The following is a 25653-nucleotide window of genomic DNA, read 5'->3' as shown; positions in this document are numbered from 1 at the left end:
ACGCGGTGCGTGTGTCGAGCAGTCGTTCGACTGGATGATGGCGTCTGCGGCCCGTAACAATCTGCCTTTAGTCAAAGTCGCTTATTTTAATGGATTTCTCCATTTTCGGTCCATATCGTCGCTAGAATGATTCCCCCTTTCTCTCTGATTCGCTTATACTTTCCTTACCTCTTCATGTGCCGAAACGCTACCAGGCATATTCTGTCTCGTGACGGGCAGTGACCATAATATTTTGGCTCATCACTGTACGTGTACGGACAGTATCAGCTCTAGTATTGTTTGCGAGTAACAGCGAGAGGATAGTGATTTTGGTATATTATGTACTGTTCGCCACAAACAGTGAAGGCATTTGCGGAGTACAGAGAGCATATTACGTACTTACGACGCTGGTGCTTGGTCCAGTGATATGTAACTGGCTGCCAGAATAACTCATCTTGCTGGCAAAATACGGGTGATGAATATTTCTTCCTTTTCCTTCGTCCGTGGGTTATCTCGTTCCTCAAAGTGGTCGGCATTGTTATATGGATTGAGGCAATGTTAGTGACAGTTGGTGGCCGGACGCCAAATTATGATCACCATCCATTAAATTTCGGGCGTGCAGCCGCGCAAATAAAATTCCTTCCTCTGATATTTCGGCCGCGTATCGTCCGGCCATCCTCAGAGTGAGTCACAAGACTGACGACAAGATGCCAAGCGCGGCCTTATATGCTCCACCGCGGCGATACTGCGCATACGGGTCACAGATGCTGGTCGGCGGCAAAGAAATGTGCTTACACGTGCGCCACCTGTGGTGAAGGCGTACAGACATTCGATTCGCTTATCGATGTATGATTGGCGGCGGTGACACCATGACGACTTCTCTGCAGTTTAATTACCCCAAGAGTCGGATTCCATGCTTTGTCCAAATTAAAACCATTATCTCTATTTATTAAATTATTAGCTAATCTTATCTCTATAGCTTCCTTGAAGACAGATTCCCAAAAGGAAGTGGTGGATGTTAAAATCTTCACAGCACTGTAATTCATGGAATGCCCTATATCAATACAGTGTTTGGCCACAACTGACTTGTCTGGCTGTAACAAGCGTGTATATCTTCGATGCTCCACACATCTGTCATGAACGGTGCGTATTGTTTGACCTGTGTACGACTTCTCACAATTTCCGCAAGGAATCTGATACACACCCGTTTTACGAAGCTGTAAATCGTCCTTCACAGAGCCGAGTAAAGCTGCAATCTTCGTGGGGGGCCGGAAGATCACCTTAACACATTGTTTCTCAAGGATACGGCCTATCTTCGAGGAAAGAGCACCCACATAGGGCAAAAACACACTAGATCTGATGGAATTAGTATCTTCTTCCCCATTATATAGCTGCATTCTAGGTTTTGCATTGAACGCTCTACCAATTTGTTGCGGAGAAAATCAATTCAATTTAAAAATGCTCTTGAGGTATGTGAGCGCTTCTTGCAAATTATCTTTATCGGATATACAGTGCGCCCTATGCACTAAGGTGTTAAGGACACCTATGGTCTGTGAAGGGTGATGGCAGCTACTGGCATGTAGATATAGATTTGTGTGTGTTGGTTTCCGATATACGGCTTTTCGTAATGTGCCATCAACTTTACTATGAACGACAACATCCAAAAAGGGGAGGAAGCCGTCTTTTTCTATTTCCATAGTAAATTTGATACTAGCATGGATAGAATTCAGTTGCTCAAGAAATCGATGTATTTCATCCATTCCTTGCGGCCATACCACAAATGTGTCGTCCACGTACCTCCAGAAGACCGTTGGTTTAAAACTTGCTGAGTCCAGTGCCTTGTCCTCGCAGTCTTCCATGAATAATTTAGCTACCAGATGGGAGAGGGGGCTTCCCATTGCAACGCCATCAATCTCCTCATAAAATTCACCATTTAACAGAAATAAGATGATAAAAGCACAAGTTCAAATAAGGCCTTAATGTTCTTATCAAAATGTTGGCCGATAAGAGATAAAGAGTCCTTTAAAGGTGTATAATGATACCACGTCAAAACTAACAAGCACATCCGTACTATTTAGCCTGACATTGCTAAGTCTCCGAATAAAAGCCATAGAATTATGAATGAGTGACTACATTTTCCTACCAATGGTTTTTCCTTGCAGAAATTGTGAGAAGTCGTACATAGGTCAAACGCACCGTTCATGACAGGTTTGTGGTGCATCGAAGATACACACGCTTATTACAGCCAGACAAGTCAGCTGTGGCCGAACATTGTATTGATACCAGGGCATTCCATGAATTACAGTGATTTGAAGATTTTAACATCCACCTCTGCCTTTTGGGAATCAGTCTTCAAGGAAGCTATAGAGATCAGATTAGCTAATATTTTAATAAATAGAGGTAATGGTTTTAATTTGGGCAAAGCATGGAATCCGGCTCTTGGGGTAATTAAACAGCAGAGAAGTCGTCATCCGCCGATCATACATCGATAAGCGAATCGAATGTCTGTACTCCTTCGCCACAGGCGGTGAATGTGTAAGCGTATTTCTTTGCCGCCGACGGGTCGATGAATATTTCTTCCATGGGTGCAGTAAAATGAAACAGCTAAATATGAGCAACCGTGACCATGTGTATCGATTGAAGAGTTGTTTACTAATTGCGCCAAAAAGTCACCGTTGGTTACTAACATTAAAATGAGACTTGTAGCGAGCTAGTTCGCCCATCATCACGCGTATGCCATATAGAATTAATACATTAATCGTATAAAAGGGAAATTAATTTTTAATGTTCCGTCGACGACGAGGTAGTTAGATTCCTAGCAAATCCTCGGATTGGGGGTAAGGATGAGGAAGAAGCAATTCTGTCGTGTCCTATTCAAAGGAACCATCCTAGCTTTTGTCTTGCATTTGTCCGTCGATTTAAGGACACTATGGGGAACCTAAATCAGGATGGCCGGACGGAGATTTGAACCAACCTCCTCCTCAAAGCAATTCCGCCACCTCGCTCAGCATAATCCTAATAGTTTAACCATCGTGTAAGATAGGCTTTAATGTAATAATTCTGCATATTATATGTCTGTTTGTGAGTCGACCCAGGAACTATCACAAACTTTACCAAATACTTCTGCTTTATAGAGCTGCGCCTAACGGGCTGACCCTTTTCTCTGTAGATCAGGTCACGTTTGACTCCACTGCTAATCCACTCTAATAGTGGTTTTTTTTTTTTTTTTTTTTACTCCATCGGTCTTGGAAAGAAATTTTTCTTCATTTACAATGTGTATAAAATCAGTCTCTCTTCCTTCATATTGTGCTGCATTTCGTCTCATCCAAGTTCAATCCCGTAAACTAGTTGCAGGTATGAAAATCAGGCAGGTGGCTGACGCTGCGTAAAGCCATCATCATGCGGGGCGAGTCATCTAACGTTTACGGTGCTCTACTAGTTTTGTGACATCACTTCCTGCTAATACACGTTGAGGAGCCATGTCGTCACGCGCAACACAAAGTAACATCTTGAGGTGCCACTTAAAGTAGAACCAAAATGAAGTAAGAATGTTCTCTACGTCACAAACAGAACTTGCGAGACATCTTGTCTTATTTGTCATGTCCAGTTGAGGACCATACTCGCGGGGTTTTATGTTATAGCTTACACATTATGAATGTATGCTGTTTGGGTAAGCATCAGCTCATTGTATCTCTCGAGAACGCGTCGTTATTTATGCGATATGTTGTAATAAAATGATGGGAAAAGTCGTATTGGTGGTTACAGAATTTTCCTGTTTAGTTATTTTCGTGTTATAACTCTTTTATGCCGATCGGGAGGACGACGGTTCAAACCCGCGTCCGGCCATCCTGATGTAGGTTTTCCGTGATTTCCCTTAATCGCTTCAGGCAAATGCTGGGATGGTTTCTCTGAAACGCCACGGCCGATTTCTTTCCCTAGTCCAATGGGACCGATGACTTCGCTGTTCGGTCACTTCCCCCAAATCCTACTACCAATATACTAGAGCACTCAATGCATGACTTCACTGTAACGTACCTGGTAGGGGCGCCACGTTAAGAAACAGTGGGGAGCTGATTCGCGTCCCACTATATCCACATTTTTCCCCACCTTCACATTTTCTGTAACTGGGACTTTTTTATTAAATAAATAGCAATTATTTCTGTAATATTTGATGTTATGTAATATAAGTGCTATCTCTGGCGGGAGTGAGTTTTTTCGATTTTGTGAACTTCAATGGGCTGACACCCTTACTGAGTGGTCGCGTAGGTTTCTTTTTTGTTTTAATGTATTTTCATGGGTGTTGAAATTTTTATTTATGCATTATACAGACAGAACAACATGAATAGCATATGGATATGTAAGGTAATGTAGTTTTAATTGAATTACCGTAGGAGTCGTATGCACAAACTATGTGGTTTGCGCGACAAAGCCGACAACTGCCGCTGGAGAGTGCTGAGAGGACAAAACCACGTTAACCCAGAGATTAGCGTTTCACAACCGTTGACGACAAGGTAATGAGAGACACAGCACAAGCTCGGAATATGACATGTGGTTATAAAATAACAGGATTATTTCTGTCAAACATTTTATTTCAGAAACATAAGTACTTAATTATTGTCACCCTCAGTATACTCCCCTCTTCTCTCCCTACAACGCTCCATGCGAATTTTCTATTGATGACCCGTGTTGCTGTTTCTTTCACTGCTTCAACGAACTGAAATTTTGTTTCTTTTAATGCAGACTTAATCTTGGGGGATAGATAGTCACACGATGCTGGGTCAGGCGAATAAGGTGGGTGGTCTAACGCTGGGTAATTGGACTTCGCTAGAAACCTCTTTAACATATAATCCGCTATGAGCCGGTGCAATGTTTTGTTGCAGAACCCACGTCTTGTTCTTCCAAAATTCGGGCATTTTTTTGTATTTTTTCAATTTTGTCACGGAGTAGTGCAAGAGCCTCGTGGTAATAATGTTGATTAATAGTTAGACTTTCAGGAACCCAGTGAATATACACAATCCCATGAATATCGGAAAAAATCATCATTGCTTTGCTTCTTGGTTTGCTCAGTCGAGCTTTTTTCGCTTTCGGTGAAGTTGGGCTCTTACAATGCATGGACTGGCGCTTAGTTTCTGGATCGTGAGTGAAAAACAAATATTTGTCACATGTTCTCATTCTTTCCAAGAAATTAGGATCATTATCTATGGTATTCAAAGTGACAGTGTGAACAATTTCACTAGCTTCTTATTATTGCATTGTAACAATTTTCGACGCCATTTTTGAACACACAATTTTTATGTTAAGTTGTTTATGTAAAATTTGCCTTACGCATTCTTTGTCAATTCCTACAGTTTCAACAATCGACCGACAATTCAACCGACAGTCAGATCGAATCAGATTATCTACTTTTTCGATGTTTTCATTCGTTTTTGATGTTGGAAGGGCGACCCGGGCGCGACTCATGTTCAACGTCTTCACGACCATCTTGCAAACGCTTGAACCACTCAAATACTCGCGTACGTGATTAACAGTCTTCGCCGTACACTCCTTTCTGTATACGATAGGTATCACTTCTTTTAGTATAATGTGGGTCTTAGCAGCAGTTTTTTCAAGTTTCGTGAGAAACTTCACGAAAATTCGTTGCTCCATTATAACGCCTACCAATTTTCTGGCAAACAAAATAACAGCTCTTACACAAAGACCACGGCCACACTGATTTCATGATTTGCCCACCAACATCAGAGATGCCTCATTCGACTAATAAGGCTTCAGACTTCATAACAGGCTTTAAACTTCACAGCTATTCACAGTGGTTGGTTGTTCATCTTGGCGCATGCGTACTTACTTTGTGACAGCATCAGTCCCGTTATTCTATAGTGACACCTCGAACGTGCAATGCGCTGCTTTACTCGGTGTATTTTTCAGAGATCGAGAAATTGGAAGTGAGCTAGGTCGTCAGTTTTATCTAGAAGATTGCGTTCACCACTCGAACAACAAGCAATCGGGCGTCCCCTGGAAACGACCTAGTCGGCCAATCCTGCAAACACCGGAGCTAAACCGGACACGGAAGAAGAAGAATCTAGATACTCCGTCATCTATAGTCAATGTGCTCAATAGCTGATCTATTTGTAGTGTTTTCAGTTTACGATGCAGGTACTAGCTGTATTAACAGAGTAAGAATGCACTGAGAGAGAGATTGCGGGTGTGAACATAGTGCCCACGTGTGTACGTCGTAAGGCCTCTGTGGATCGTGTCGCAGTATCGTCTGCTTGTGTCAGCTGTGGACACAGCAAGAGGTTGAGGAACTTTGGCACCACGCCAGCCGTTGTCCCTGGTGGTCCCTGGCAGCTCTTCTGAGCCCCACTATTCGCTTTCGCCTCTTGCCTGAATGCTACACGTCTTCCAACTAGAGAGCATAGAAGTTTAGGAACAGAGAACAGGAACAACTGCGACAACGAGGCAACGTTTTCATGTTCTTACCGTCTATCTTCATAAATCGATTTAACGGCCACGTACCTCAAGTGTACATGCTCTGCCCTACCTCTCATTTTCCCCTGCTCCTTTGATTTTGCAGAAATATATCTAACAACTGCGAAAAATAGATAAAATGGTAGTGTTTCTTTCTGTATGCTAACTTTGGTCACTTTGTTGCTATTTCGTAACAGTAATCGTTGAAAGTAACGTTGAAACCTTGGTCAATTGTGTAGGTGAATGATGCGCTATAGGGGGTGAGCTTTTTATAATGAATAATCAGTAGCCGTATGCGAAAGGACTCCAGTAAAGCTCTCCGTTAGTACTTTTAAGGGGACCTTGTCGGAGAGAATTTCTGATGGTTGACAATAACTAACGTTGGGTCTCTTTTCTGAAAAACTATTTATTCAAAATAAACTAAATATGAAACTTCGTAAGTTGTCACATTTTCTTCAAAATATATTACTTATAAGTCAGTAGCATTGTTAGCAGAAATTCCTAAAAAGGTATTTGACGTAAAAAAATGGAATTTAAAAAATATATAAATACTTGTCAGACCCTTTCTTTGATGCCATAATTCTAGTAGATTTTAATGAAAGTGGTGTAATTGATATCTGTATCAAGTTTCATTGACATAGATCTATTACCTTCAAAGAAAATTTTACCTAGAACTAAAAGTTTTATATTTCCGGGAAAAATCATTTAAAGTTTTTGATACATTCTTTTCAACTTACATTCAAAGTTAAAACTCGCCAGGTCCGTGGCTATCATCGTGGTGGGTTTCTGTATCGTCCAGCTTAAGTTTGGTGGCCCTCTTTTGAATTCTGACCTCTTTTTTGTCATTTGTGTGGCACTTTTCTCAGCCTTCTGTACCCTCAGCTGATAAACTGACAGCCTTCATGTTCACCCAAGGTTCTATGCCCTTATAACTGATAATTTTCAGCCTGCTGGCTGACCCATCATTAAAACATAGCTCTGTATCCATGACACTAATTATCAGTGGTTTGGAGCCCACAAATAATGTTTTAGGCAGTTAGTGAAACTTTTGGTATTTTGATTTCTCCCATGGATGCATTTAGCGAGCAAGTTTTGTTAGCTAAGTCTCTATACACAAGTTTTATAACATCTGATATTGCCATTGGTAGGGGATGGTAATGTCTATATTCATTACTAGTTACACATGTTCTCTGATACTTACGCCATGACTTGGGGCCCTTCGGACAGAGAGAATGACTGGGTTCCTCTACTACCTTTAAACTTATTTCTACTGCTAAACTTCCGTATTCTGCCCATATTTACGGTCTGCACTGATAACATATAGGCCGGCCGCTGTGGCCGAACCGTCCTAGGCGCTTCACCCTGGAACCGCGCACCACTACTGTCGCAGGTTCGAATCCTGCCTCGGGCATGGATGTGTGTGATGTCATTAGGTTAGTTAGGTTTAAGTAGTTCTAAGTTCTAGGGGACTGATGACCTCCGATGGTAAGTCCCATAGTGCTCAGAGCCATTTGAACCATTTGATAAAATATAACTGTAAACCCAATAAGCTTACTGTCTAAAATCAAGTACTATTTCAAATCACTACGGCGAGCAAGACGAAAACAGAGCGCTGAACTGATTTGGAGGGGACGGGGGGACGAAACAGCGATATCATCGGTCTCATCGGACTGGGTAATGCTGAGGAAGGAAGTCGTCCGTGCCCTTTCAAAGGAACCATCCCGGAATTTGCCTGAAGCGATTTAGGGAACCTAAATCAGGATGGCCGGACGCTGTTTTGAACCGTTGTCCTTCCGAATGCGAGTTCAGTGTGCTAACCACCGCGCCACCTCGCTCGGTAGGGCTGATTTTCAGTTGTTACCTACACCAGTTTAGCACCAGGCTGACCAACTTGCAAAGCAGAGGTCAAACAGCAAATAGAGTAAAGGCAGAGAAAGTCTGCTGCAGCCGGGATAAACACAGCCCAATTGATAGTGGACAGAAGGAGGCATTTCGTTGTTTAGAAAATGCTCTTTCTTTCCTGTTAATCCTCACCAAGCATACAAAAACTACACATATTCTGGTTCAGGAAGGATTGGGGTATAACTTAACACAATTCTAATAAATTCGTTATTTCGACGGATTTTCACATCTTGGTTCCCGTAAGGAGAGTACTCATGGATTGTTGCATGAAAATGAAAATGAATTTGACATTTTCAAATCAAAATTAGTTGTTGTGATAATATTCGTCGGTTTAAAGGCTGCTTTGGAGCAGTTTTCCTCATTAATATCTCTCGCGCGAGTTTTGTAGTATCGATATTTTCCAATGTGATGACTCTGTCACCTTTCTTTGTAATAGCGTTCTCCTTCCTCCAGTGAATAAGTAGGAAACATTTTTACGATCTTAATGTCTGTTTCCATAACTCGATTCAACGGCCATATGTCTGAAGTGAAAATGCGCTGCCCTTCCTCAAATTCTCCTCTGCTCCTCTGATTTCGCAATAATATATGTGTCTACTGAAGCAAACAGATAAAATGGTTTGTTTCTCTTTTGCGTATAATGACTTTGATCACTTTGCAGCAAGAGAGCCTTTTAGGAGAAATAGAGAAAATATCAGGTTCTGAACAACACAGTTACGTATAGAATTACATTGTTAATACTGGGCCGTAATGCATGGGAGTACGTCAACAAACAGATCGTGTGCAAAGTTATAATACAGAAGCTGTCATGAGCAAGAGTCGTACTAGTCCTAAGTAGATATTTATTTCGTCCCAAACTATTAATTAAAGCGTATAAAACACTGAATACCGCACTGCGTTCGCTCACTCCCCTGCGACACGTAGATAATCTGTAATGTTTCAAAACAAAGTAACACTGGTAACTAATGCAGAATTGAACTTCCATTTTTTGGTATAAGGTTTCGGTATCCCATAAAATATCCCTTGAAGCGTTCCACAGAACAATTGAACATTTCCCTTTTCGTCTCTGGAGACTTCAGTCAAATCTTACCAGTAATCACAACAAGGAAGACCTTTGCCAGTATCGATATCGATAACAGACAATAAGACAATATCGACGAGATTCTCGATTCCCAGGATGAATGAATTGTACAAAATCCTCGAAACGCATGTCCTACTTGCACTTGTCTAGTTTTTTTATTTCTCGAACAGCCCAGGTAATGGCAGCAAAAAACTCCTCTAAAGGTAGATAATGTACACGCATACGTCTTTTCAACTGCAGGATTAAGGCGAAACATGGTGAACTCTTGTTCGGAACACGAGGTAGCATTACCAAAACACGTCGAGCGTTATCGTGGAAAATGGGTGACCCTTCATTCAACAATTGCTATCCGGTTTCTTTCATTTATCTCCGCGGTTTTTGCATGGAACGACGTAATGAACTGCTCCAATAAGAAACCCCGCAAGACTCTCATTCTTAACTTACCATTGGGGCCAAAAACGTGGTGGACCCATGAATAAAGCAAGTACATTGTACAATCAAGCCTTCGCACAAGTATGCACTGAAAAAGTATGTGAGGGTGGGAAACAACCACTGTCGTTCTACTAATGCAGAAACAGCGTCATCAAATGTTTCGTTGAAACCAACGCCTTGTTGACAACCAAAATCTGAAATATGCCGAAGTGATAGCGAGGGGAACAATGCGAGGAACGTTCATCAAATTCCAATAAAGTTTTTGCATGGGGCAGGTAGAGTGAGCCCGAACTCCGAAAACAAAGATTTCTGAGGTTGTTCAGGGATATTTTCTGAGTATTTTGGGGCGTGAGACACCACAGCCTTCTGTGGCTTATTAAAGAGTAATAATGTAATTATAATTTATTCGGTTTGTTACCGCTGTTACCTTTGTTTCCGTCAAGCGCAATACTACAAAAGTCTGTATATGCAATTACCAAAACGTGCAAGATGAAACACAGAGTAATACAGCATCCCTCAGAAAGATGGAAGAGGATAGTAACGTGTTCGCCATCACTGCGGGGACAGTTCAACAAAGCGTCGTTGTGCCGCTCTTCCATTGCACAGGCTGTTTATAATTAAACTTTAGCTACTTGAGAGGGCCGCGAGGAAACACGAGTGATTGTTAGACAATGATACTTTGCGGAAACATTTTTAAGGAGATGCGGAAGCGGAATAACGAATAAACATTTGAAAGAAACACATTTTTAATTTTTACACGAGAGGGTAACATTCATTAACTGCGTAGCGTATTTACGTTCCGGGTTACAAACTTCGTTAAATGTGATGACCATTCGCATCCACGACTGCTTGGAATCGCACTATAATGCACCATGGAATGTTCAGCTGCCGTGAGACACACTCAAAAAAATAAATAAATAAAATAAAAATCAAAAGACACACCGGAAGGAATTAATCGAATCGGACGGAAATTGGTAGATATGATGTTTATGTACAGACACGCAGATGATTCCAATTACTGAAAAATTAGATGATTTAGTCAAGAGAAAGATCCGTAGATTGCGCAAGACAAGAACGTGTTGGTGCACCTCTGACCCTTATGCAAGCATTTATCCGGCTCGGCACTGATTCACGAAGTTGCTGGCTGTCCTCCTGAGATATATCGCGGGAAATTCTGTCCAGTTGTAGCGTTACACCGTCACAATCAAGAGCTGGTTGGAGTGCCCTGCCTATAATGCCCCAAACGTTCTCAGTTGGGGAAAGATCCGGCGACCTTGCTGGCCAAGGTAGTATTTGACAAACACAGCGGCCAGCAGTATAAACTGCCGTGTGCACGTGGACATTAAATTGCTGAAATGTAAACTAAGGATGGCTTGAAATGAAGGGCGACAAAACTAGTCGTAGAATATCGTCGACGTAACAGTATGCTTTAAGGAAGCCGCGGTTGACAATCAAAGGCATCCTGCTATGAAAAGAAATGGTGCCCACAGCGTCACTCCTGGTTGTCGGGTAGTAAGACGGGCGACAGTCGGTTTCGTATCCTACCGCTGCCCGAGGAGTCTCAGGGCACAAAAATGTTGAAATGTGTGTGAAATCGTAAGGGACTTAACTGCTAAGGTCATCAGTCCCTAAGCGTACACACTACTTAACCTAAATTATCCTAAGAACAAACACACCCACAACCATGCCCGAGGGAGGGCTCGAACCTCCGCCGGGACCAGCCGCACAGTCCATGACTGCAGCGCCTCTAACCACTCGGCTAATCCCGCGCGGCCATTCTCAGGGCACATCTTCGCTGGTAGTCGGGACTCAGCTCGATGCGCTACTCATCACTGAAGCCAATTCTCCTCTAGTCAATATATGCTGACCAGTGCAGACGTGTCTGGAGACATTCCAGACGGCGGTGGGATACCAACCTGAGTGTCGCCCGCAATACGGCCCGTCGACCAGGAGTGATGGTCTGGGGTGCCATTTGATTTCGTAGCAGGACCCCTTTGACTGTCATCCGCAGCACCTCTACAACACAGCCACACGTCGACGATATTCTGCGCCTGGGATGTTCTGCGCCCTACTCTATTGCCATTCGTGGCAAGCCGTCCTTCACTTACATTTCAGCAAGATAATCTCTGCCCGCACTCGGCGAGAGTCTCTACTGCTTGTCTTCGTGCTTTCCAAACCCTAACTGGGCCAGCAAGGTAGCAAGATCTCTCCAGAATTGAAAACATTTTGAACATATGCGCAGGGATTTTGAGATGGGACGCGCCGGTGGACAGAATTTTGCACGATATTCCTCAGGAGGACACTGAACGACTCTATCAATCAACTTCAAGCCCAGTAATTGCTTGCATAAGGGGCATAAGTGGACCAACACATTATTGACTTGCCCAATCTGGCCTGCCGCTGTTGCCGAGCGGTTCAGTCCGGAACCGCGGTGCTGTTACGGTCGCAGGTTCGAACCCTGCCTCGGGCATGGATGTGTGTGATGTCCTTAGATTACTTAGGTTTAAGTACAATACTGGCCATTAAAACTGCTACACCAAGAAGAAATGCAGATGATAAACGGGTATTCATTGGACAAATACATTATACTAGAACTGACATGTGATTACATTTTCACGTAATTTGGGTGCATAGATCCTGAGAAATCAGTACCCAGAACAACCACCTCTGGCCGTAATAACGGCCTTGATACGTCTGGGCATTGAGTCAAACAGAGCTTGGATGGCGTGTACAGGTACAGCTGCCCATGCAGCTTCAACACGATACCACAGTTCATCAAGAGTAGTGACTGGCGTTTTGTAACGAGCCAGTTGCTCGGTCACCATTGACCAGACGTTTTCAATTGGTGAGAGATCTGGAGAATGTGCTGGCCACGGCAGCAGTCGAACATTTTCTGTATCCAGAAAGACCTGTACAGGACGTGCAACATGCGGTCGTGCATTATCCTGCTGAAATGTAGGGTTTCGCAGGGATCGATTGAAGGGTAGAGCCACGGGTCGTAACACATCTGAAATGTAAAGTCCTCTGTTCAAAGTGCCGTCAATGCGAACAAGAGATGACCGAAACTTGTAACCAATGGCACCCCATACCATCACGCCGGGTCATACGCCAGTGTGGTAATGACGAATACACGCTTCTAATGTACGTTCGCCGCGATGTCACCAAACACGGATGCGACCATCATGATACTGTTAACAGAACCTGGATTTATCCAAAAAAAAATGACGTTTTGCCATTCGTGTACCCAGGTTCGTCGTCGAGGCGCTCCTGTCTGTGATGCAGCGCCAAGGGTAACCGCAGCCGTAGTCTCCGAGCTGATAGTCCATGCTGCTGCAAACGTCGTCGAACTGTTCGTACAGATGGTTGTTGTCTTGCAAAAGTCCCCATCTGTTGACTCAGGGATCGAGACGTAGTTGCACGATCCGTTACAGCCATGCGGATAAGATGCCTGTCATCTTGACTGCTAGTGATACGAGGCCATTGGGATCCAGTACGGCGTTCCGTATTTCCCTCCTGATTCCATATTCTGCTAACAGTCATTGGATCTCGACCAACGCGAACAGCAATGTCGCGATACGATAAACCGCAATCGCGATAGGCTACAATCCGACCTTTATCAAAGTCGGAAACGTGATGGCACGCATTTCTCCTCCTTACACGAGGCATCACAACAACGTTTCACCAGGCAAGCCGGTCAACTGCTGTTTGTGTATGAGAAATCGGTTGCAAACTTTTTCATGTCAGCACGTTGTAGGTGTCGCCACCGGCGCCAACCTTGAGTGAATGCTCTGAAAAGCTAATCATTTGCACATCACAGCATCTTCTTCCTGTCAGTTAAATTTCGCGTTTGTAGCATGTCATCTTCGTGGTGTAGCAATTTTAATGGGCAGTAGTGTTGTTCTAAGTCTAGTGGACTGATGACCTCAGATGTTATGTCCCATAGTGCTTGAAACCATTTTGCTCAATTTGTGAAGCTCTTTCTCTTGAATAGGGCATGCAATTTTTCTGAAATTGTGATCGTTTGTTTGCCTGCACATGTGAAGCACATCTGCCGATTTCTGTCCCATTCGGATAATTCTTTCGTTGTGCGCCGCTTTACTTTTTGATTTAGAGTATGTTTTTTAGCACATGCGCCATTTGATGATATTGTTTGTTTGACGTTGGGAGAGGTCGATATCGTACTGATAATTGCGTCGGGATGTAAAAACCGTTGTAGCATTTGCAAATTGGGCCAGGGGGGAGTGAGACTCAAATGATTTGAAACGTCTCCTTAGAAAAATTAGTGAATTACTGTGCTGATAAACCTCTTACATTATTTGATTTTCAAACAGCTGAGCAAAACAGAACGTACTGGGACATTTCTGTCTTTACTTATTCTGATCATCACTAAACTGACACACAATATTTTTAGCGCAACGCAATCTGACTTCTAATAATCCCTACAAAAGAATGGCCCTGACTAACAATAACCTATACCTTTAATGGATCACTTACCTCACAAAAATCTTCATTACTCGAACTGCAATACATCGAGCGCCACTACTGCCAGCTAAATAAAAGATTGAAACTACTGAAGGTACTAACTACTGATTGGCATAGTTAGCAAATGAAAGATTTCGATAGAGAACAAACAATGTATTTACCTTAATAGTGTTCAAAAGTCATAATATATGTATCAGTTCATGGCATCCAGTCTTACAAATTTAATGTCTCTGATGGACACACGTCCAGATAATCCGCTCTCAAAACTCTCCCCACATCCACCACTGCTGGCGGCTCACCTCCAACTGCGCAACGCTACGCGCTGTTCACATCCAACTGCCCAACACTACAATAGCGACTATTCCAACAATGCCACCCAGCCACAGACTGCACACAGCACAGTCAGTGATTTTCAAACAGAGCGCTACGTGGCGTTACCAATATAAAAACCTAAACAGCCTACTTACAGATTTAGCTAACGTGAATGTTAAATATAATGGGTGACAGTATCGAGCCTTGTAGTATTGCGGCCAACATGGCTTTAGAGTTCGGTTGCACCCAATAGAATCGTCGTATGAGCGGCGACGGTACTGGGACAAGCGGCTGTTCGGCAGTGAGGGAGTGTGCCCCCAGTGGGGAGAGCGGCGACGTGAGGCAGGGCCGCGTTTAGAACGAGGCCCCGAGGCGGCCCGGCAGCCGAGGGGCGTGTGCGCTGACGTGTCGCCGAGCGGGGGGCGCCCGGGATCGATGCACGCGCGGCGCGGCGCGCTGGGGTCAGCCAGCCGCCGGAGTCTTCGGAGGGCAACCAGCCGGCTGGCTGCGCCGCCGCCGCCTCCGCGTCCCAGCGGCAGCCACTGCGGAGGGCCTCGCCCGGCCGTATTGATCCTGGGGCCATGCCGGCAAACCACGCTGCCAGCCGCACCATTCCAGACAGCGCCGCAGCCGCGGGGCTGGCACACCGCTGCTGCCATCCACAAAAACATTGTTATTGCTTACGACATTTGCCGCTGAAAATCAGATCCAGGTCGTATTTCCACTTCGCCACAGAAAGCTGTATACAACTGGCAGAAAAGGGCAATCCTGGCCGAGAGAAGTGTACTGGTATCAATCATAGAAATTTCTGCTACTTAAACCTAACTAACCTAAGGACATCACACACATCCATGTCCGAGGCAGGATTCGAACCTGTGACCGTAGCGGTCGCGCGGTTCCAGACCGTAGCGCCTAGAACCGCTCGGCCACCACGACCGGCTATACGTTTGGAGCACAGCATTGTATGACAGTGAAACATGGTCTTTGCAAAAATCAGAGCAGAAGAGAAAGCATTAGCGATATGATGCTACAGGAGAATGTTGAAAATTAAGTGGACTGATCACGTAAGGAATCGGCGAGTAAAAAATATGGAAAAAACTGACAAGAAGAAGGATGCTATGACAGGACATCTGATAAGACACTAGGGAATAACTTCCATGCTACTAAAGAGAGCTGAAGAGGGTAAAAATTGTACAGGATGACAAAGACTGGAATACATAGCACTCCGTCGTCAGGCCACGAGTTGCCTACCGGGACCATCCGACCGCCGTGTCATCCTCAGTGGAGGATGCGGATAGGAGGGGCGTGGGGTCAGCACAACGCTCTCCCGGTCGTAATGATGGTATTCTTGACCGAAACCGCTACTGTTCGGTCGAGTAGCTCCTCAGTTGGCATCACGAGGCTGAGTGCACCCCGAAAAAATGGCAACAGCGCATGGCGGCCTGGATGGTCACCCATCCAAGTGCCGACCACGCCCGACAGCGCTTAACTTCGGTGATCTCACGGAAACCGGTGTATCCACTGCGGCAAGGCCGTTGCCGAGGCTGAAATACAGCCTGCAAAAAATTGAGGGTGTAGGTTGCAAGTGCTACCCTGAGATGAAAAGGTTTGCACAGGAGAGAAATTCGTAGTTGGCCGCATAAAACCAGCCAGAAGACTGATGCCTTTAAAACAAAAAAGAAAAAAAACCTGATTTAGTTTAGGCATTCGTTGTAACTGCGGAAATTAATAAATAAATAATATTGAAGCACCCAGAAGACGCACGGATGTCAAGGTAACTTCGTACACATACACTTCATTGGCAGGTACGTAAATGATTAGAGTTGAAATTCTGTGTGACAAGGACGGCCACCACAGCACATTAGTGTTGGTTACCAGGCAAGGGGCTTGAACATCGTCAGATGCTGAGTGATCACTGTGCAGGGCCGCTAGTTCAGAAGGAATTATGGTAGGGAAATAACAAAATTTTTAAAATTTTTACTACCTTCCTTTCAGCTTCAGTTAAAGAGGCCACACCCTCCCTATCTAACCATGTTAATTTGGGCAAGTATTTGACCCATTTCTGAAAAAACTATTTGATGCAGGACCTTAATATTTTACTGTATGTTACATGATGCTGATACAGTCAATTCAACTGCACTAAAATCTACTTTATCCATTTTATAATTTTTAAGAAATACTGTTTTTAATTTATTAACAAAAATATTAAGTTTTTTCTGCAGAAAATATTTTTTGATTAACTTCCTAATGGGGGAATATTAATGAATGTTGTGCCAGAGGTGGCTTTTTATGTTGTGCAGAGTCTCTGAAAATTTCATTCATTTATCTATGATAGTTTCTGATATAATGGGGCATATGTCCTGAAAATTTTAGTTTGCGGGATATTAACTTTAAAGAAAAAACTTTTGAAATTTGTTACTTACAGTTAATTAAAACTGTCTTGCTGCAAATGATGGCCCTTCTTTGGCCTCTAGCAGGTCTTCCAGCTTCTTTTTCACCTTCCAGGATGCTCGTCTTGCTTTCTTGGCCATATTAGATGCAGACCTGTCTGCCTCGGCTATACTCATTTTATCGCAATGTTGCAGCCCAGTGATCATATTTTCACCAGGATTAATTCCCAGCTTTTTCAATACCCAACACTTCCCAATATTACCACAATTGAATGTAATAACAGCATCATGAACTCCCAGTTTCATTGCATGCATGGCTACAAATACAGTTTTAGAAAGGCGGTTCCAAATTATGCTGTTGAAATGTTCATTTGGGTTCTGTCTCTGCCCATGCAGACATTTCCTTAGAAGGTCAGGGTGAGCCAAGTCTCTGAAAATAGGTTTAATTGCTGTAATAACAGCAGCAGGAAGAGAATGCTGGTGAGAATAAGATTCTCCATTTGCCTGAGCCCTATTGTATTTGTACCACGAACTTTCTCATGATGGACACAATCCATGACATGGCTTATCAGTAGAGGACTTATGGAAGAATATGGCCCAAACATCTCTCTTCATTACATCTCCAGATTTTCTTTATTTCTCCTAATTGCCTGCCTATAGTATACCTGCAAGTTTTCTATAACAACTACTCGCAATCGCACTTGAACAAAACTAACCGCGTGTTTGAAAGCGTGTTGTTTACGAACAGCAGAAACAAAAGAATACCGACCGTTGCATTCCGAGGATAGCCAATACACTCGGGAGTAAAAAAATATCCCTAACATGCAATGTAGGGGATATAAAGATCTAAAATATATATAGAAAAGTGGATGACAGAAAAGTGGGCGTGGCACATAAACACACGTGGTAGGAAAACGCTCTTTAAACTCTTTTCAGAGTACTTAAATAAAACCTTAATCTATCGAAATATGATGAAAACCGAAAATCGATTTTTTTAGACCTGAACCACGGTGTGGTCCCCTTAACGTAGAAGCCATGCTCGGAGCTGGCTTTGCCTGACTAACCACCACGACCACGCCACGATCTGTTCGCGTGACTACCAGTCAGCTGCTAAAAATTTTGACTTAATGGAGCCGCTTTTTCCGCTGTCCGCTCGGAGGAAACTAATAGTGTGCGAGGGCTGTATGACGTGAGGCCCTGGGGCGATCAGCGAAGATACGTAGCGACGAAAGTGACATTCTCTTCTCTGCTGGCTCCCAAACCGAACTTCACACCTATCCTTGTCTCCCTGATTGCTTCCTTCCAGCCCTCCCATTTCAACACCTCTGAACTGGCGGCGTCCTCATGGTGACGCTGTATACCGAACCTCAGTATATTCGCATTAAGGATTAACTTGAAATTTTGCGTCAAAATGAAGGGACACCCCTACCTCGCCTGTCCACTTCTCACCATTCTGAACATCATTGTGAAGGACGCGGAGATGGCACGTACTCCTGTGAGACAGCGTTCTCAGCGCGTTAGAAAGCGGTCCTTATTGTGGGTCTCCATTAGTCTGACTGGTCAAAACGTTCAATATCCGCATTTGCGGGGCATTCGGATGTGACAGTGGCCCAGTGTTGTTCTGCATGTGAACATGAAGGCAGGCACATTCGTCGTAAAAGTGCCGGACGACCACGTCTGACCAACACAAGGGAGGATCGCCGTATTGTGCAACAAGCACATTGCAGCCCCTTCGCATCTGTGCTTGCCATCAGAGAACAAGTAATGAAATCCTTGCAACTTGCTGTGTCATCGTGCACCGTTGGACAACGACTAGCGGCAGCCAGACTAGGGAATTACCATCTCATGCGTTGCCTGCAATTAACACCACAACACAAACGGCTGCATTTGGAATGGTACCTTGACTGGTAAGCAAGGATGACACAGCAGTACATCACGAACATCCTGCATTCTCATGTGCTACGTCTCATGTGGCAGCATCATGGTACCGTTTTTTTTCAACAGGGCAATACTTTCCCTGATGTGGAACGTGTTCCTGTGAACTGTCTACATTACATTTAGGTATTCCTGCGGCCAGCAAGATCTGCAGAATTGTCCTTGCTAGACTATGTGTCGGACTAGCATGAACGTCAACTCTGTTCCAGGATAATAAGGATCAGTTACAACAGTTGTGGGCCATGTAGGCCAGCTCGCCTCAGTAGAGGATACAGCGTGTTTACGGCACCATTCCCAAATAAAAAAGAGAAAACCACTTAAAAACCTTGAACCACGGTACTGTATTCGTTGATCGTATACACTACCGTCACATCAGCGACTTACTGGCAGTTTCTGTCGTTAACCATTGGACATCTCAGGCTTGAGGAAGTTATAATCTTCAGGAAGCACTTGTTGCGGAATTCTTCATCTATGACATATACTAACATTACTTACATCTGTGTGTGTGAGTCTCCACTTGTTGGGGACAACAACACGGATCTCTAGAACTATTATTCCAGGAAATCCGTTCCATCATCAAACAATCCCGAACTCACCACGTATCAACTCAGTGTGGGACCACAGGTCAGCAATTACCTTCGACTGCAGTGGTGGTAGAGTCAACCAAATGGGATCCAACACAATACTACCCTGCAGCCTGCTTTTACTGGGAGACACAAAGTCTCCTGAAAGTTCTAATTCATTTTGCTAGTTCTGGTGTAGCTGCCTTCTGTTGCCCACATAAGCCGGCCGCGGTGGCCGTGCGGTTCTAGGCGCTGCAGTCCGGAACCGCGCGACCCCTACGGTCGCAGGTTCGAATCCTGCCTCGGGCATGGATGTGTGTCATGTCCTTAGGTTAGTTAGGTTTAAGTAGTTCTAAGTTCTAGGGGACTGATGACCTAAGATGTTAAGTCCCATAGTGCTCAGAGCCATTTGAACCATTTTTGTTGCCCACATATCTACTGCTTTTGGTCTTGCTGTTGGTAGAAGTTAATTCCTACGTTGGTTAATGCTCCTTGATATTTACTGCATTCACAGTATTCACTTCGGTATTGTCATGTGCAAAAAGTTTCGTCTGGATGCCTTATTTGCTATTTGGTTTACCAGGAGCTATTTGTCTTTGCCTCTAACAATGACGGACTACTTGTTCGCCAATACTTGGCCATAAGAACACTGGATGAGGAATTAGTCACCCTCAGAAGATATGACACTAATACCATGCAGTAAACTAAAAATGACCATGGTACGATGAGGATGAGTGTACAACTTTCTTCAGGTATGCAAATTCATTTAATGCCACTCACTGATAATTAGATCCCAGAGAGCTACCAAACTGATTGCTACTTTCCATTCATTGTTCCAAGTAGTCCCAGACATTTCCTATACTATTATGATCAGGTAATTTAGCGAGTCAGTCGAAGTGCAATAAGCTGCCTGTGTCTTCGTCAAATCAGGAACGTGTGCAGAGAGCCCTTTGAGCATGGCTGTTGTCATCTTTGAAGAAGGGACTGTCCACAGCATAGTCATGATTAATCTGTTCTAGAGCCGGCCGGTGTGGCCGAGCGGTTCTAGGCGCTTCAGTCTGGAACCGCGCGACCGCTACGGTCGCAGATTCGAACCCTGCCTCGGGCATGGATGTGAGTGATGTCCTTAGGTTAGTTAGGTTTAAGTAGTTCTAAGTTCTAGGGGACTGATGACCTCAGATGTTAAGTCCCATAGTGCTCAGAGCCATTTGAACCATTTTGAATCTGTTCTAGAAAGGGGAATACCTGTCCATTGAGCATGTTGAAATAAACATCTTGTTTCATACTCATGGTAAACCGAATGAGAGCGCCCAAGCTTTGGAACAAAAAAAAAAGGGGGGGGGGGGGCTAAACGTCTCATTGGGCTGTCGGTGCAGTCCACGTCTTGTATCATTTGAAAAGATAAGCAAAATCTCAATTCGTCCAACTTCACTACATGATTCCAGCCAACTATGTCCTCTTATCGTGTTGTGCCTTAGTCAGCAATCGCTTTCTATGAAGTACTCGACTCCAAATGTCCTCTGCATGCAATTCCCTTCATAATGTTCACTTGGAAACTGGTAGGTATGAACATGCATTCACAGAGAGCGACAATTCTTGTCAAATTAGAAGCCAATTGTCGTTGACAAAGCATGACACACCTCTTTGGGACCTTGTTGTTTAGGATCTCTTTATGACTACTGCTCTTACACCATGTTACAAGGTTGCGAGTACTACACCATCCTTGTAGACACATTGGAGAGTACCTATTGATATATCAATACATCGGACAACTTCATTCATGATGTGGCAAGTCCTAAACACATTAGAACCTTTCTGTGCCGTTCTGCAGTGTCAGCCCATCTTACTTTACTGATTCCATTCAGCCAACTGGCTAATACATATCACTTAACTCATGTGACTCATGTCAGTTGTGTAGGGTCAAACGATAGACTGTTTTAGTTTATCTACAAAGCTCCAAAGCGTTTATTTTAGCCTTCGGAGGGGGGAGAAATATATTGTGTGGTGAGGTTAGCCTACTTGTAGGATGGTCTCCAGGAATTTTCTGCAGTTTATTGTGATAATGAAAGTAAATGCAACTTCACTTACATAAAAGTTTTTACACTGAGACGCCCGCTAAACCCGCTGGGTAGAACAAGAGCTTAGGATTGTGGAAGGGCCAAATAAGGTGTCGATCAGTTCCACTCAAAATTGTAATTTATTATAATTTAATAACACCTTTAAACCAAAACGGCACATAGCCGATCCTTTAGAACTACGAGTTTCAGAAAGGCAATTATTTCACGGCTGAGTGCCTCCAAGTACGAAATCTTAGGAGTAAACAAAATAAAAATGCAGTTAGAATAGCAAATTAAATAATTAAAATATATATGGCATCACAGCTAGACTGGAAAGCCTCAAGGCAAAAGTAGATGGAACAAATATATGCAAGGTGCAATACAAGCGGCTGAGGGCCACAATTAAATTTGAAAATTTTAAAATATATTACCATAATCTTTTAAGGCAGAAGGCCGCAATGTTTTTGCTTAAAGGGTAATTTCAAGAATAAGGTTTTAAGCGGCTTAAGGCCCACAATTGATTTTCCAAAATTCAAAAATACGTAAAGTCCGGTAAAAACAAGAATCTATAAATCATTGGCTATGACAGATTATAAACAGACAATTAAACACCGGTGAGAAGGACAATAAGAAAACGGCACTCAGAAGCCTCCAGGGAGGTCGGTCTGCACTCTTTCACTTAGGCGAGACAGGTGGTGAGCCCAACTACACTTGATCCGTCGGAACCCAACCAGGGGACAGCCACGGACCGACCGACACAACGACATGAGAACTCAAACGCAAAAGGTTACGAACGTGATCATCCACAATGAAATATGTATTAGCTGTCAAAACTACACACCATGTTGGACAGCGACAACAGGTGAGGAAAGGACGCTGCCTGAAGTTACGTTAGTGACCAGGCAGGTAACCGGAACACTAACGGCCACAAGGCAGAAAATTCCGCTGGTACACTTGAATTTGAAATACGGTAATATAGTTAACTTCACCCAAAAGGAACACTTCCTGAATTTACGTCAGTGGCCAGGGCAAGTAACCAGAACACTAACGGCCACAAGGCAGAAAATTCCGCTGGTGCACTCGAATTGTGGTCAATCAGTATAGTTAATTGCACCGCATAGCGGCTAAATTTCAGCAATAGAAACACTCTGTGTTGCTCACAGAAAAACCTCCCCAACAGCGAACCACCGAAGCGAACCACACAAAATGAATGGACGTGGCTTGGGTACTTAGACACCACTCAACCTTGACGTCCTGGGTCGGTGGGCCACGAAGCTCGTAACGATCGGACAGCTCCGCAGACGGTCCGACACTGCGCAGGGGCTGCCAGCGGACCCAGCCGCCGCGCAGAGATAACTTCCCTCGTCCGCAACAACCGACCGACTGCCTGCTGGTCCGTCCGCAACTGCTGCTCCGTCGCGACTCCACTGCTGGTGCGTCTCCCACTCACTTCCAGACACACGACGTCGGAAATACTGGCCCGGACCCAACCATGCAGAGGCAACACGCCCACTGGCTAAACGACATCCCTGCACCAGGAAAGAACCGACCCAAGTTCCACAAGATTGTAATTGAAGGGCCGAGAAGCGATCAGAGAACCAGTTACACGTCGCCCGATGAGACGACCGACCTCTCAGAGGCAGTACGCCGCCAACATTTAAAATAACTTGTCAAAGGAAATAACACCAACTACTCACACAACCTGATAGACACTTGAACGAAGACCTGAACGATACTCAACAGTAACTAAGCACGCACGAAGACAAATCGGGAGTCGATGCACACACACACACACACAGCCGACTCATGAACAATTGGCGAGCCTAAACGCGTCGTCCGGTAGGACGACCGTCCGACGATCCACCAAGACCGTGGCCCAGCTCAAGTGATGCATGGCGGCAATGGTCGGGCGAGCCATGTCGACGCAGACCTCACAGCTCCAAAATGACTGCACTAGTGCCGCATTGCAACTCCCTGACTGGCAGGTCCGGACTGCGCTCCAGGCGCGTTCCAACAGACTCGCGACCCAAACTCCCTATCCCAACTGGCCGGCAGACCCGAACTATCCGAACTGCGACGAACTGCCCTTACGACAGACAGCGACCGGGAAATAATAGCAGTAGAGCAAAGATACTACGAGAGGGGATATATCGATACGCGCTGCTAGTGCTGGTCACGGTCATGCAAAGCAGTGACAGTGTAGAAATGCTGGGCAAACACACAAACACACACACACACACACACACACACACACACATATATATATATATATATATATATATATATATATGTGTATCTCACATACATCCTGTTAGTAATACATACTAGCTTCTTCCCTGGCGCTTCTCTTGTGTATGTGATTAACTCATATATTGCACACACCACATTCTCTCTGTGACCAACTCTTCCTCTCACCACCTCTCCTTCTTCCATATCTATTTCCTCATCCTCACTTTTGTTGTCTCTTCAACTACTCCACCCACCTTCCATTGTCCATCTGTCCACCACTTCTCCAACCATACCTTCCTCCTCTTCTCTCTGACCATCTCTTCCACCCTATCTCCTTGTACATGTTCTTCTCTACCTCTATCTGTCCATCCATTTTTCACATCTCTATCTATCCATCTTATCCACCTCATTATATGCCCACCTCCTTCTCCTCCACACTCTCTCTGTCCATCTCCTCCTCTATTTTCTCTCTGTCTTTCCTCCTTCCCCTCTCACTTTCCCTCCCATCCTTCCCCCACTCTCTGTCCATCCCAACATGCCCCCCTCTCTGTCTATCCCCTGTTCTTCCTCTCTCCCTATCCAACCCCTCCTTTATCTCAGCCTGCTCTGCAATTGAGCCTACATTTCAGAAGCAAAAACCAATTATGCATCCCCTGACATGTAGTCTGCCCTGCAAGACAAGTGTGTTGTGTTGTAGTAGTACTGGCTGCTTTTATTGACTTGCTTTGCATGGCAGCTTATACATCGAAAGCTTGGAAACCGTTATTTGCTCCCTGACATATATGCTGCCAAGCAAAGAAGGTCAATAAACCAGGTCAGTACCACTCCAATACACACATCCTTCGTACAGGGTTTCAGGGACCCTGACATGTAGGCTGAATTGCAAAGTATATCGTAAAAGCGTGCTGTTGCTACTCCATCTCAACACACCTGTCATGCAAGGCAGCCTACATGTTGATGGCTGGAAATCCTTTTCTTACCCCTGATGTACAAGCTGTCCTGCAAAGCTTTTCAGGGACTCATGACCCTGTAATTTGGTCCCTTCTCTCCAGGCCAACCAAACAACCAGAGCATGTCGATGAGGCAAGTTGATACCATTCCCACACAACACACATATTGTGCTGGGCAGCCTACACAGCAGAGGCTGAAAAACCACTTTTTTGCCCATATCTCCACTCCTATTGGAGCTAGGAAGTTATAGACACCACAGGTCTGATACCTATGAAGTTTGCTGTTTGTGTGTCAAACTCAGCTGAACTCGATCCATGGGTTTGGGAGGAGGTCCCAGACACACATACATGCTTACTTACATACATATGTACATAAAGTCAGTGAAGTAATAATTACTGGTTTCGCCCCTGAGATCTTCAAAAAAATGGCTCTGAGCACTATGGGACTTAACATCAGTGGTCATCAGTCCCCTAAAACTTAGAACTACTTAAAGCTAACTAACATAAGGACGTCACACACATCCATGCCCGAGGCAGGATTCGAACCTGTGACCGTAGCGGTCACGCGGTTCCAGACTGAAGCGCCTAGAACCGCACGGCCACACCAGCCGGCTGAGATCTTCAGATTATCTCAAATTGGCTACAGCACGGCATGTAAACTTTGTCACTAAGTGTGGGTGGTTGCCTCAACATTAAAAATTAAAATCCTATGAGGGGGAGTGCTTACCTTTATAGATGTATCTCTCTTCTCCCTCCGTCCCCCCCTCCCTCCCCCCAAGATTATTTGTATGTTGAGGCCACCAGCCAGACATAGGACTACATGGCGATGAAGTTGATATGTCACACTTTAACTGAGCTGAAAAAGTTTAAAGATGGACC

General features: G+C 44.4%; 1 pseudogene; it reads right to left on the bottom strand.

The window, feature by feature from the left end:
• Nucleotides 1–16072: 16072 nt before the first annotated feature.
• On the bottom strand, nucleotides 16073–16190 carry LOC124778788 (annotated as a pseudogene).
• Between the last annotated feature and the right edge of the window lie 9463 nt (nucleotides 16191–25653).

This window comes from Schistocerca piceifrons, chromosome 2 (genome assembly GCF_021461385.2).
Source record: "Schistocerca piceifrons isolate TAMUIC-IGC-003096 chromosome 2, iqSchPice1.1, whole genome shotgun sequence".
Lineage (NCBI taxonomy): Eukaryota > Metazoa > Arthropoda > Insecta > Orthoptera > Acrididae > Schistocerca > Schistocerca piceifrons.
Note: the sequence above shows the minus strand (reverse complement) of the source record. Positions and strands in the feature narration are given on the sequence as shown.